The sequence below is a fragment of the Astyanax mexicanus genome, chromosome 9, assembly GCF_023375975.1.
Source record: "Astyanax mexicanus isolate ESR-SI-001 chromosome 9, AstMex3_surface, whole genome shotgun sequence".
In the NCBI taxonomy this organism is placed as follows: Eukaryota; Metazoa; Chordata; class Actinopteri; order Characiformes; family Acestrorhamphidae; genus Astyanax; species Astyanax mexicanus.
The window spans coordinates 32268987-32283511 of NC_064416.1; the positions used below are offsets into that span (position 1 = coordinate 32268987).

A 14525-nucleotide genomic window follows, 5' to 3' on the forward strand; every position below is an offset into this window, starting at 1 on the left:
AGCACTGCAGAAGCAAATGTTTTATTCTTTGTGTGTATCTTTTCTGGCACATTAAAGAATTGCGTTAAGTGTTAAATTTTATTTTATTTGGTTTTGGTTCATCCATAAAAATTTAGTACAATCTTAAAAAATGTAATTTCTTACATTTTGTAAGTTTTATTAATTGGGACTTTGTTTGTTGGACATGTTTTGACTTGTCAAACCCAACTGCATGGCTATATTGTAGCTGGTTTGACAACAACAGTGTTTAGTTTTCTGGGAACAATAAAGAATAGGATTTTTTTAACCTATTGCTTCAAAAGAGTGTGTGTAGTTGTTAGGCATTGCAGTAGGATAAAAGACTTGAATTGCTATGAACATTTCTAATTGTCCTGCTGTATTTCAGTGGGGTAGGGGTACAGCACATTCCATACACCTACATAGAGCACTTCACTGGGGATCAGCTTTCAAACATTTGGAATTTATACACCAACCACTTCCAGCTCCAGGAGTTTGAAGAATAGAACCAGCCGGTTCTGAGACAACTTCTTCTCCCAGGCTGTCAGGCTGTTGAACAGCCAGTGAGACAGTGTACTGTATAACCCTCCACAGGTTACCTTACCTGAATGTAATACCTACAGGGGCTTCCTCTTGCGTCCACAGTTAATCCTGTTGGATGTGGTTGGTCCTTCTTGGTGGTATGCTGACATTACCCTGGATACCGTGGCTCTTGATACATCACAAAGACTTGCTGTCTTGGTCACAGAAGCGCCAGCAAGACGTGCACCAACAATTTGTCCTCTATTGAACTCTGGTATGTCACCCATAATATTGTGTGTATTGCAATATTTTGAGCAAAACTGTGCTCTTACCCTGCTAATTGAACCTTCACACTCTGCTCCTACTGGTGCAATAATGTGCAATTAATGAAGATTGGCCACCTGGCTGCTCCAATTTAGCCATGAAACCCCCCACACTAAAATGACAGGTGTTTCAGTTTCATTGTCCAACCCCTGTATATAGAAAGTATATAGGGTGGCTTGTAACAGTATTCTTACAACCAGAAACTTTACTAGTATTTCATTTGGATCAATCTCAGAGCTTTTGGGCAGGAGTTCAGAGCAGCTTCGCTGAAGCCCCAAAAGTTTATTTAGAACGTGGTAGGCCTGGGATGTCAAGTGTCGAACGATTTGAAATGTGTGGTTGGATAGACCTCAGGCAGGGCAGAGGCCACGCCGATTTGAGATGTTGAGTTTTGCTGTGTATAATTTGAGGGTAAGTGTTGTTTCATCTAGGATGGTGAGATCTGCAAGACAAGGATAAAGATTGGGATTATAGAAGGAGAAAGAGGTGGTTAAACCGAAGAAAGCCAGTAGAAACAGTTTTGCGTGTTGCAGGATGAAGGGAGAGACTTAACCTGGGCGGAGGATGGAATACAGTAAGACAGAATATGAGAAGTGATGGAGGTGCTGATTGGGAGTACGTGGCTTTCGTTTTGACGTATTTGATGAGCAGAGAAAAGGTGGAGGTTGGAAAGGGTGATAGATAGATAGATACTTTATTTATCCCCGAGGGAAAATTCTAGAAAAGGAGATCCGAGTAGCAGTTGAGAAAGAATTAAAGGCAGAGAGATAAACATTGTGCGGCGGGGGGCGACTGAGGAAGTGAGACAGGATGCCCAGGACACGCTCCAGCTTGTCCCGGGGAAGTGAAGTGAAGTAGGTTGATGATGGTGAGAAGGATGATGACAGCTGAGGGGGTGGAGGATGATAATTAAGGCGATAATAATTTAGGTGATGACAATGATGATGAGGGCGATGATAAAAATGATGGTGATGACAATGATGAAGATGACATTGATGATGATGGCCATGGTAATGATGGCAGTGATGATGATAACTTTGATGAAGAAGGAGATGGAGCACCTGCCCGTTTTGCTCTTATTGGCCCTTTTGTCTTTTTTTTTTTTTTAAGTGTATCTGTAAAAGTCATATCCGTTTTGGCCTGGAAACTACCGTTCATACTATATTAAAAAAAAACAAAAACAAAAAAAAAACAGTATTACTTGGAAGACCGCTGTGTGAATGTGAAATCTCTTCACGCCAATCATGGAGCAGGTTCAGGGATAAGGTCCCGCCTTTCAGGAGAAACAGCTAATCAGCTTGCTGGTTTTACAGAGGAGAGTCAGTGTGAGTGGGGAAGCCCCTCTCACTGTGAGTTTAGGCAGCGATTGCAGCAGCAGCTGACGTTAAAACTTATCTGGATATTCAACGATTTTTCTAAGAGAAAGGTAACAGAGCTAACCCAGATAGCAACAGGATCCGGGCCGATTCTGGTTTATATTTGGCACTGTCGGTTCACTTTCGGCATTAGTTAGTGGCATGTTGGCCGAGCTTTTGCCGAAAGCTATATTTCAGAAAAGAGAGATATTTCGGCTGACTTCTGGCATGTACGTGGTTAACCAAAAGAGGGCGGGAAAAACAGAAAGGAGGGACCTGTTACGAGAAGAGGGAGGTTCGCTGTGGCCTGGGAAATATTGTGAGATCTGAAAAGACCTGCAGTCATACTTCTGTTTGTTCACAAGTAAGGTAGGTTAGGTTACTCACCCATATCATTGTTTATACAGCTTACTTGCATACACTGCCAGTTGCCAGTCTAGCTTGATAATTTAATAAATACGCTTGTTCAAGTGAAAATGCGCTATATCTAGCCAGCATTGGTTAGTTGGCATTAGCTAGAATTAATTAGTTAACTTCAGCTAGCTAGCATTAGCGTGTTAGATAGTTAGCGCGGTAGCTAGCTAGCGTTAGCGTTAGGTAGTTAGCGCGTTAGCTAGTGTTAGCGTAAGCTAGTTGGCGCGTTAGCTTGCCTTAGTTAGTTAGCACGTTAGCTAGCGTTAGCTAGTTTGCGCGCTAGCTAGCGTTAGCTAGTTTGCGCGCTAGCTTGCGTTAGCGTTAGCTAGTTTGGGCGCTAGTTAGCGTTAGCTACTTTGGGCGCTAGCTAGCGTTAGCGTTAGCTAGTTTGGGAGCTAGCAGTACTTACAAGAGAACTAAAAACATTTAGAAAATTGTCCTAGGGTTCATAGGGATAATGAATACGGCAGCCCTACACACTGTGTTCTCCAGCAAAAGCTAGTTTGGCCATAATTCAGTGTTGCATTATTAACATTAAACAAATACCATTGCTTTATTTGGTTTTTACAACCTCCTATAATACAAAAGTAGAGTTGTGTTCTCTCAAAACCTCTGAACCCCCCCCCCCCCCCCGCCTTATAAATTGCAGACTGATTGTAAATTGTCTCAGTGCAGTTTGGCTGTAATGTAGTTTAAAATCATATCACTCTTAAAAAATCGTTCTTCGTGGGTGTTCTTCAATACTTTAATGGTTCTTTGCATTGTGCAATTGTCCGGCTGATTGATACAGAATCTGTTGTGTGTAGTTATTGTTCTAAAATGGGTTCTTTTATTGTTTAATGGTAAACTATGGAAGTGCCCCTTTTGGTGCTGTGTAGAACCATACACATAACGTTATCCATTAAATTAAACAGTATTTTTCTTATTTGTAGAACCATCTCAGCACACAAATAATTTTCATAAGTGTTCATAATTCTATATGAAGCCATTGTATTCATAAAATTTACTCTAAAACTACTAGTTCATGGTGTGTTTAAAAGGATAGGTAGGAACAGACCACTTGTTGGACATTATGTCTTAAACTTTTAGACTTTAGTCTTAGACTTTTCATTGACCAATGTAAAATGTTATTAAAAGTAAAACTGTTTAATGTTTTTGTTCAAAGCTGCTCTGTTGAGACCTATTTAAAATGGTTAGAATTAATTTGTAATTAAATTCAATCAAGTTACGATATGCTGACTTCAAGCCATATGTAAGAACAAAAAGTAATGTGTATGACTGCTACAATTATTGGACTGTAGGTGTCTTTTCTGAGAAGAAAAAAAAAAGTTGTGTCTGTAGAATTCATATGTCATGATTTCCTTCAGGTAACATAAATGTGTATTGTGTACTGCAGGGGTGTCCCATCTTATCCAGTAAGAGCCAGTGTAGTTGCCAGTTTTCATGTGAACAAAACCAAACAAAAGGTAAGTTGCTAAAGATGGAAGAAACCTATTAAACAATTACAATCAGGTGTGCTCCAGCTTTCTTAAAATGAAAACCTGTAGTTCACCAGACCATTGTGGATAAGATTGGGCAAATGTGGTATAGTTGCCTTGAAGGCATTGCATATTTTGAATCAATAATTAATTATCCACTGTTTTACATTTTGCTAACTTCTCATGCTTGTAAATAGTTTAACTAAATATTTTAAGACATCAATGGTGGGCATATTGTTACATGCACTTTTTAAGAGAGAGAGAGGCACAGAATGTACATGTTTTGATGCAATTCATTTTTTTTTTGTCTTTTTTTGCAGTGCATAATGGAACACAGGTGGGCATACAGTGAGCGCAGTAACATGCGCAAGAGAGCTGTTAAAAGGGTCAATGACATGATAACAGCCTTGGACAGGGACATATCTGCTAGCTTGGGGGTTGACCAAACCCAGGAGGAAAGTGTAGTAGCAAGCTGTAGTTATGCCACTAGTGAGTTTGCTGACATTTATGGAAGTGAAGAGGAGGTTGGTTGTGAAATAGAAAGTGAAACTAGTGACTGTGAAGATTCACCACCTAGTGATTTGAGAAGCTCTTTGTCAGACTGGGCAGTTGAGTTTGGTGTTTCATTGGTTGCGCTTTCGGCACTTCTGTCTATACTTAGCGTCACCATCCTTTTCTCCCAAAAGACGGCAGATCATTGCTTAAAACAAAAACGCAGTATGTTGTGGAAAATATAGCAGGTGGCTCCTTCTACTATTTTGGTATATTAAGTACTCTTGGCAAAATATTTCATGAAATTGCTTCTAAAGTTCCCAACAGACATACATTTAAATTGCAGCTAATTTTTAAATTACAGTTTTGATGGTCTGCCGTTGTTTAAAAGTTCATCTGTTCAGTTCTGGCCAGTACTGGGAAAGTTGCAGGAATATGCTACACAAGGACCAGTATTAATTGCTGTGTTCTGTGGTGAATCAAAGCCAACTTCATTGTCTGAGTACCTTAATTCTCTTGTAAAAGAGTTAAAAACCTTGAGTAATGGGTTCATCATGGGTGGAAAGGTTTTTTTTGTCAAGGTAGCTTCAGTTATATGTGACGCTCCAGCTAGAGCCTTCATTAAAGGTGTCAAATCTCACACTGGTTATGTGGGATGTGACAAGTGTGTTCAGGCAGGTGTTTACTTGAATCACCTTTCCTGAGACTCATGCTGCTTGTAGGACTGATGAGTCTTTTAGGGTCAGTGCTGATGAAGACCACCATTTACAGCAATCACCTTTGTTGGAAATAGACATTGGCATGATTAGTTGTTTTCCTCATGATTATATGCATTTAGTATGTCTTGGCGTGGTGCGAAAGTGTTTGGATCTCTGGATGGGTAGTACTGGGCCTCTACGGTGTCGTATGTCCACACGTGAGAGTGATGCAGTTTCTGAAAGGTTAATGGCTTTGATAAGTTTTGTCCCAGTTGAATTTGCGAGAAAACCAAGGAGACTTTCAGAAAGATTAAGGATGGAAAGCAACAGAACTGAGACAGTTTCTTCTGTATACTGGTCCAGTTGTTCTTCGAGGTGTGTTGGCAGATGAAGTGTATAGCAATTTTATGTTGTTATCAGTTGCTATTAGCATTTTGGCAAATCCCACATTTTGTTTTATGTTAAATGACTTTGCAAACACATTGCTTGTCTCATTCGTCGAGCACTTTAGTCAGTTATATGGTCCAGAGTTTGTAGTGTACAATGTACACAGATTAATTCACCTCAGTGATGATGTTAAGCATCACGGACACTTGGACCTTATTTCTGGATTCCCATTTGAAAATTATCTACAGAAATTAAAGAAAATGGTTAGAAAACCACACAGCCCTTTAACTCAAATAATTCGCAGGGTTTCTGAAATGGAAAGCATAAATCCAAAAAACACTACTGAAACACAAGACTAAATTGGAGCACAGAGAAGGGCCATTGCCACAGTTGTTTACAGGAAGAGTGTGTCAGTTTATAGAATTAGTTACTGGTGGTGTTGTTATCAGGACGTCAGAAGGAGACAACTGCATTAAGTTTAACAAAGAAGTTATTTTAGTACAGAACATAGTCCTTTATCAAGACAAAGTGTACATAGTTTATAAGGAATACAGCAGAAAAGGGACGTTTTTTGATTACCCCATTGATTCTTGTGAATTGGGGGTTTTTGTTGTCTCACGTTTGTCTTCAGATCTCAGATATGCAAGGCTTGAGGAAAATGTGCCTGTGACCAAATATTTTAGGATGCCACTTGAAGTTCAGGGTAGGTTTGCTGTTTTCCCCCTTCTGCATTTGCAGTAATAGGACAGGAATATGTTTTTCCCATTTGCATGTTAGCAGAAGAGGTATGTACCACATAGTGAGCTTTGTGGATACAGAAGAAGTAGAAGTTGTCCCAGCCCTCTGGGTGAAAGATGGTGTTTGCCTGTGGCCTCCATATAAGAGTGAAGGTGTCCAGAGGGCAACCAAAATGCAGGAGCAGCCTGGTGACAACTGGACCACATACAACATAGAAGTGTTATATACAGCACGTATGTAAAATTACCCTAATGCTTTGATAGAAAAGTGATCACTGTTGGTCTAAAGGATGCATTCAACATTTTAAATGTTTTTTCTGCCCTTAACAGATAATTACAATGAAGCATGAAGAAAGCTTCCACTTGCAGAGCAACAAACTGATCTCCAGTCAGAAGCTGAGAATGAGTCACTGAAGCCACATAAAAGGAAAATACAGTAAGTATTCAATATGGTTTATCACACTAGATGCAAGGAGATAGGAGATATTAACTATTTGATGCGCAAGATGGGTCAAAAGTGACCCGGTTGAGTTTTAATTTTCTATATTTTTGCAATAAATTAATTTAATCATTTAGTATTCAATGTTTTTAATCATTCAGTTAACTTGTTTTTAATCATAGTACACAGTATTTTATTTTTTCCTTATTAACTTTTTTAATAAAAGCCCATTTTGTATTACTACCCCTCTAATGTGCAACATGGGTCAAAAATGACCTGCATTCTCTAAAGTGCTGCCACTAGGAGCGGGAGGAGGTCGCAGGTTCGAACCCTAGCTCATGCAGCTTTTGTATAGTACAAGTTTTATATAGTTTCAAACATTCGGTAGAAACCAAAAAACATAAAACCTTTGTAGATTTTGTAAATAACCAAGATTTTTACTGACACACAGATTGTGTAAATAATAATAATAATAATAATAATAATAATAATAGTAGTAATAATAATAATAATAATAACAATAATAATAATAAATAAAAAATAAAATGCTTTACAATATGGATTTTTAAAAATATGTATTTACTTAAATTTTTGACAAGGGTTCTTGATATTTGTGTAAAGACTGTAGTTCATCCAATTAAATGAATAAAGGCTCCAGAATGCCATGTATTCTTCCAAACTGATCATTAGTTAGTATTTATTTCTTGGTACAATGATGTGGTTTTGAGAATTTGACGCACAGCAATACCAAATTAACTTTGAGATAAATGAGCTCTTAACAAAGACCACATACACCAACACTGCCTCAAGCCAAACTGACTAAAACCGGTTCAGACCAGCAGAAGAAGTTAGGGCTTAAGTCAATCACATGACCAGTTCTACCAATCAGGTAAATGTCATTTTTAACATAAATAAACACAAATGTACTTTACCTAAGTACAGTACTTATAACTAACAGTTATTTTTAGTTATAGTTAGCTAACTGAAGTAGACTCAGCTAACTAATACAGAGTAGTCAACAGCTAGCTAATAATAATTACTTTACTATAATAAAGATGCTTCATTTAAAGTCTGTGTGTGTTTCTGTGTGTTTCTGTGTGTTTCTGTGTGTTTCTGTGTGTGTCTGTGTGTAAGAGATAGAGAGAGACAAAATAATACAAGTTAGACCCGTGTGTACATTACAGGGGTAGTGATACAAAAAGGGCTTTTATTCAAAGTAGGAAAGATAAAAATAAAAACTGTACTATGATTAAAAACAAGTTATTTGTATAAATAACATTGGAATACATTGCTATACCATAGAAACACTCAGCCACACATGAAGTTCCATAGTAAATGAATGCGGATCATTTTTGACCCATGTTGTGCATTAGAGGGGGTGTGCATATGTTGCGCATCAAAGGGTTAAGCTTTGCATTAAAATCTATATAAATTAGTTTTTTAAAACAGACTTTCAACAGACATTCAAGCTAAAGCTGGAACATGGGCCAATAACTAGGCAGCTAGAATGCACCTCAAATTAAAGTAAGGCTACAAAATTATGTGTAACCATTAAGAAGAATTAATAAATATACATGCACTTCTATAACTATTAGAGTAGAAAACTTATTTATGCAGCTTATTGGGTTAGGGTAGTGTTTCGGCACTAAATAGGCTGCTATATTTCACCATTTGCTAGTTAACTACCCTCAGTCTTAGTAGAGTTGTAATATCTGTGCATTTATTAGTCTATAGTCATTGCAACCTCACAATACACTAAGTGACTTTTATTATTTTTTTTTTCATACATCAGGGCCTTAGTAATTGTATCCTACCTGTAGTTGCACAATTGCAGTGAGATAACGGAGCATATCTGTTGATGAACAGTTTTTCCTTCCTATAACACTTCTGCATATCAAGTCAATACCATGTCAATGTTACTATATTGACACTATATAAGCATAATTACACAATAGTTTAGTGTAAAACAGGGTAGAAATGTACATAATCCTTTTTTGTCACATTTAACAGAGAGATTTGTATTTTATTTCAAAAATAGTTTACTTTTTGAGGAGGTTCCATGTTGTCAGTGACCAAAAATCTTTACATGTTTGTCTCCAAAGACCAAACAAACGCCTGCTTGAAGATGGATATAACACTGATGAAGAGACCTTGGTTCCCAAAAAGAATGTCTTACCTCAAGCCCCCAGAATAAAGCAACCATTTAAAAAAATCCCTGCATCACACCTAGGGTTGCAACGGTATGAGATTTTCACGGTATGATAACCGTCTCAGAAAATACCGCGGTATCACGGTTATCACGGTATCACAGTTTGTTACATATATTATTAAACTGACCCTTAAAGAAATTACAACAAAGGTTTTTTGTTCAATTAACTATTTATTGTAGAAACCTGGAACAACTATATAGATAATGTCTCCTTAAAAAAAATAAACTGTACACCATTAGGTGAAGGAAACCAGGTTTTTCCACTACTCTTAAGGTCATTAAGGGTGTATATAATTATATATATATATATATATATATATATATATATATATACACACACACACACGTGTCACACATTACATGTCCTCTAAGAAGTAAAGATCCTGTGTTTAAACTATTCAGTACAATTATTTAAGTTTAAATTATTTAATATCTGATAAACTGAGCCTGGGTCAGTGTCTGATCAACAACTGTTGTAAACGTCCGTTTTACTGCCAAGTTGGTATATAACCAGATAGAGGGGATTTATTTCTGAGTCTGGTTTTAACACATGAAAAACAGGCACGTCAGAATTTGAAAATTAACGCATGTAAATGAATGGCGTCTTTCACATCCAGTCCGGCGAGCACCTTTACACGGACACGTGAATCCGTCGTAGCACGCACTTCACGCCTGTACCTGCGTGCCCAAATTTCGGATAACTCCGCGCTTTTGCGGGCGCTTACCGCATGGGTTATGCACGACTACAAAGAGATTTTATTTAGGTTCAGATTAAAATTATTAACTAAACACACTAACTAACTAAACATACTTTGCGCTGCAGAGCGGGGTGGTGTTCTTGGAGATGGGAGAACAGGTTTGACGTATGTCCACCTTTAGCTGTGACTTTACGGCCACATTGATTATAAATCGGATAACCTCGGGTGCGTTCGGCGGGTCTCTGAAATATTCCCACACTGCTGATTTTAGTTTAGCCTTTTTTTAGGCGGACGGAGATTTGTTTATTCTGATGCACTTTCTGCTGTTCTCACCGCTGTGTGCTGAGCAGCTGAAGCGGAGCAGAGTTGCGCATGCGCGGGTGAGTTTCTCCGCTGGCTTGCGTTTTACCGGTAATAAGCAAACACACACGGTATGATAACCGTGCATTTTAATACCATGGTATACCGTGAAACCGGTTACCGCTGCAACCCTAATCACACCCTTTTGAGTTACATCCACATCCTGGCCCTCAGAAACAAAGCAACTCTACCTCATCTCTGTTGCACCAAATGTCTTCAGATCAACCATTGCACTGTGCAACATCAACTTCAGCCTCATCATTCCTGTCAGCACCCTCACAGTTGGGCCTAGAAAATTCAACTGAAAGGCATAGGGAAGTTAGTCTTGGTGCATCTCTGCGCAAGGCTATTGACATATCAGGCCACCCAGGAATCCCTGGTCAAACACGTGAACAGTTTTGGCAAGAAGACCCTTATGAAGAACAATCGCACATCCAGAGTCATCAAATAAACTAATCAAATAAACATCAAATAAACCAATACAGCCCCAGCACCAGGCAGCTCAATCAGTATGGCAGCAGGAAGCCACTCCAGGATCATCCAAGGAAACACCTCAACTTCAGAAGCTAAGAAGTGCCTCAGTTTGTGAGCAAAAATTTGCAAGTAAGATTTTTTTTGTTTTGTATACTTGTTTCTATCCAACTGGTTTTCAGCTTATGTTGAGTGTACGTTATATATATGAAATTCCCTAATGTTTCTCTTACTTTTACATTTGCTGTTCATTTTGTTTCAGCACTACTGCATGACCTGTTGACAAAGCAGGAAGTAATAATTGAGCAACAAAGGAACTTGATAAGGATGGTCCAAGATCTGAAGACTACCAGCACCAGGGAAAACGCAGTTGATTGTGACTTGGATCAAAGGCACTGTCCTGTTGAAGACCTTTCTTCACTTATGGCTCTAGAAAATGATCTCCGATCCTCTCCAGACAAGAGAAAAAAACTGGTAAGCATGAATTTGTTTTAGTTGGTGTTCATATTTGAAATACAGTTATTTGCTAGATTAAACTCACAGGGCCCAATGTCAGACGCTCATTGGTGTCATTTAAAACATTGGTGCACACCACCGCCTGACTAAGAGCGGGGAATACAAAACAAATTGCTGTTCCCATAAATTACCTGCACACACAACTTCACAGCATAAAACTGCAGGTCATCTTTCATCCGACGTGGAGAAGCACATGTCCAGTTCAGCGCTAGGGGTGGGCGAAATGGCTCTTAAATAATATCACGATATTTCAGGGTATTTTTGTGATAACGATATACATGGCGATATAGGAAAACAGAAAAATAATTAATTAATTTCAGAAATATAGTATAAAAGTATAACAGCATAATTATAATGTGGCAAAATAAATAATATAGCATAAAATAATATAATGCAGCAAATAATATTGCAGAATATTTAGTGCATGCATATAAACTGTAAACTAAAACAATTATACAATAAATACACTTAAAGCTTCACAGTAAATAATAGACTACTTTTAAGACAGAACAGCTCTATTATCACGATATGGATTTTTAATATCATGATATTTCTGTGTTACAATATATTGTATACGATATAATATTGCCCACCCCTATTCAGCGCCATTAAGTCAGAGCACACCTGGATCTTAAATAGAATGACAAAATGAATGTTTTATTTAATGTCATGCCAAAAACACACTCATAAATAATTATGAAGATTTTTGGTGTTAGAACTGGGGCTTATTGGTGGTGCTGATATCAAGGACACTGTGTGGAGAATTTTGAAACATACCATTAAAAATAATTTGGCTAAAACTGTCAACTGGCGAGGGGTGAATGGAAAGACAGGTTTCCAAAGCCTGGAGCTAAAAAGTGTTGTAACTGGTAAGTGTTGTTGCTGATGATTTTATACATCTTAATGGAGCTAATCTTCTACAAATAACAGTTTGTGCTTAGGCCTGATAACAGTTTATAAAGCTAGGAGTATATATGTATTCCCTTTTGCACACTCTCATTTTCTGTCTTAGTTTAAACCATGGGTTGCTCTTCTTTTTTTTTGTTGTAAAGTTGACTTTAAAATATTCTCTCTATCCAATAATGTTTTTTGAACATTACTACTACTTTTTTCTGATCTACATGTTAAAGCTGTATGATAATCACACAAAGTATCTGTTTACAGTGCTAATTTGAATGTAATCAGTAAAGACACATGACCAGTTTATCTTTAACATGGATTACTATTTTGGAAACGTTTATATATTTTTTGCTTTAACAATTATGTAAAAATAAGTTTATCTATGATTGTACTAATCTCTTTACACTGTTTGTGCCACTTGCTAGAAGCTGTAAGAAGAAACTCACTGTGTGCCAATGCCACTGAGATGGAGGTTGAACGAGTAATAAGAAGATGGTTTCATCTTGCTGGTGACTGGGAGGGTGGGAGAAAGAGGAGGAAAGAAATTGCAGAAGACATGGAGAGCAATACATCAGGGAAAAACAACATATAATAGAATGGACACTACAATGCCGCACTGGAGAGTGCATGAAGACAACGGACTGTAAAGTAAAGCAAACTCAAACCACCTCAAAACACTGGACTGTACAAAAATCACACTGGGGACTTCCTCAAAACACTGGACTGTACAGGAAAGGACACAGGAGACTACCTCAAAACACTGGACTGTACAAAAATCACACTGGAGACTACCTCAAAACACTGGACTGTACAAAAATCACACTGGAGACTACCTCAAACCACTGGACTGTACAAAAATCACAATGGAGACTTCCTCAAAACACTGGACTGTACGAGAAAGGACACTGGAGACTACCTCAAAACACTGGACTGTACAAAAATCACAATGGAGACTTCCTCAAAACACTGGACTGTACGAGAAAGGACACTGGAGACTACTTCAAAGCACTGGACTGTACAAAAATCACACTGGAGACTACCTCAAAACACTGGACTGTACAAAAATCACACTGGAGACTACCTCAAAACACTGGACTGTACAAAAATCACAATGGAGACTTCCTCAAAACACTGGACTGTACGAGAAAGGACACTGGAGACTTCCTCAAAACACTGGACTGTACGAGAAAGGACACTGGAGACTACCTCAAAACACTGGACTGTACGAGAAAATATGCTGGGGACTTTCTCAAAACACTGAACTGTACAACAAAGGACACTGGAGACTTCCTTAAAAACACTGGACTTTACAACAAACTATGCTGGAGAGTTTTTCAGGATGATGGGAACTGGTGACTGCATCAAAAGAATTGTGATTTTTTTTTTTTAATTATTATTATTATTTTTTCAATTGAGGTCTAAGCTTTTTTTTAAAGCCAAGAAGGTGCGTGTTTACTTTCTAGTTTTAAGGCTTGAATGTTGCTGCTTAATGCAGCAGACTACCAGTTCCTTATGGTTGTGTTATGATAGTTATTTCTGTGGAAAAAAAAAAACAAAGATCAGTTAACCGATTTAAGTAGGCTTCCCCTCTCCATCTCCTCAGAACATTGTGATCAAACTGTATTCTTAAACACTGTTTGTGTGTTTTGATTTCCAGTTGATGCATTGTCGCATTGCTCATTGTACCCTTTTACAGTTCTATAGGGTATATTAAATTAAAATATGTTATGAGGTAATGTGTTAGGCAACTCTAAGTTTCAGTTGTCCTTTTGCAGTATTGCTCAAATGTCAATAAATTCTTTGTTTAAATAAATTCCTCAAATTGATTTAATTCTAGAAATATACCTAAATACTAGGTGTGGCTAATTTTTGGGTAGTATTGGCTATGTTATGGCTTAAATACGGCCCAGATTTGGGCCAGAACTATTTTGCTATCTGGGAACCATGTAAACTGTGATGACACTGTTTCTGATAGCTGGATAAAAAGACTCGCCTCCGAATCAAAACACACAGATCAAACCCACTGTGTGCTTAATAAAATGCAGCTTGTGACTAGATTTGGAATTAGCTATCTTAGATAGGTAGTCAAGTTAATAAGTTAGAAATAAATATAAATGTAGCTAGAAGCTGGACGTAGAAGATAGCCAGAATTTAGTAAGTTACAATACTGTATGTTGGTAGTTTAAAACAGTTTATTACCTCTGATCAATGCCCTAAAATTGTGTTTCCCATCTGGTCTAACTGATCAGCTAATAAACAATCCTTTATTGAGTTTACCTGTTAAAATTAGCCCCCATGGACCATAATTCAAACCTCCACTTACTATATTATTTAAAGGGCATTTAAAGCAAAGAAAGCTGCAGAACAGTGGGAATATGCAGTAGAATATGCAGAAACAGGGTTGAGAAACACTGCTCTAACCCGACTTCAACAAAATGTGAAAAAAGAAGTTCAAGGGGTATGAATATTTTTGCAAGTTTTTCTCTCACCTGTACACCTGCACTTATGTGATGTGACAATACATCTGA

The 14525-nt window shown here is 37.8% G+C and overlaps 1 long non-coding RNA gene across 1 annotated transcript; it reads left to right on the forward strand.

Annotated features, from left to right (window-relative positions):
- The first annotated feature begins 2209 nt into the window (after positions 1-2209).
- LOC111194778 (uncharacterized) lies at positions 2210-13823 on the forward strand. Its single transcript, XR_007440726.1, has 7 exons — positions 2210-2567; positions 4009-4078; positions 4411-6638; positions 6735-6840; positions 8946-10713; positions 10844-11055; positions 12423-13823. It is a non-coding gene; the product is annotated as an uncharacterized LOC111194778 (long non-coding RNA).
- Positions 13824-14525: the final 702 nt, after the last annotated feature.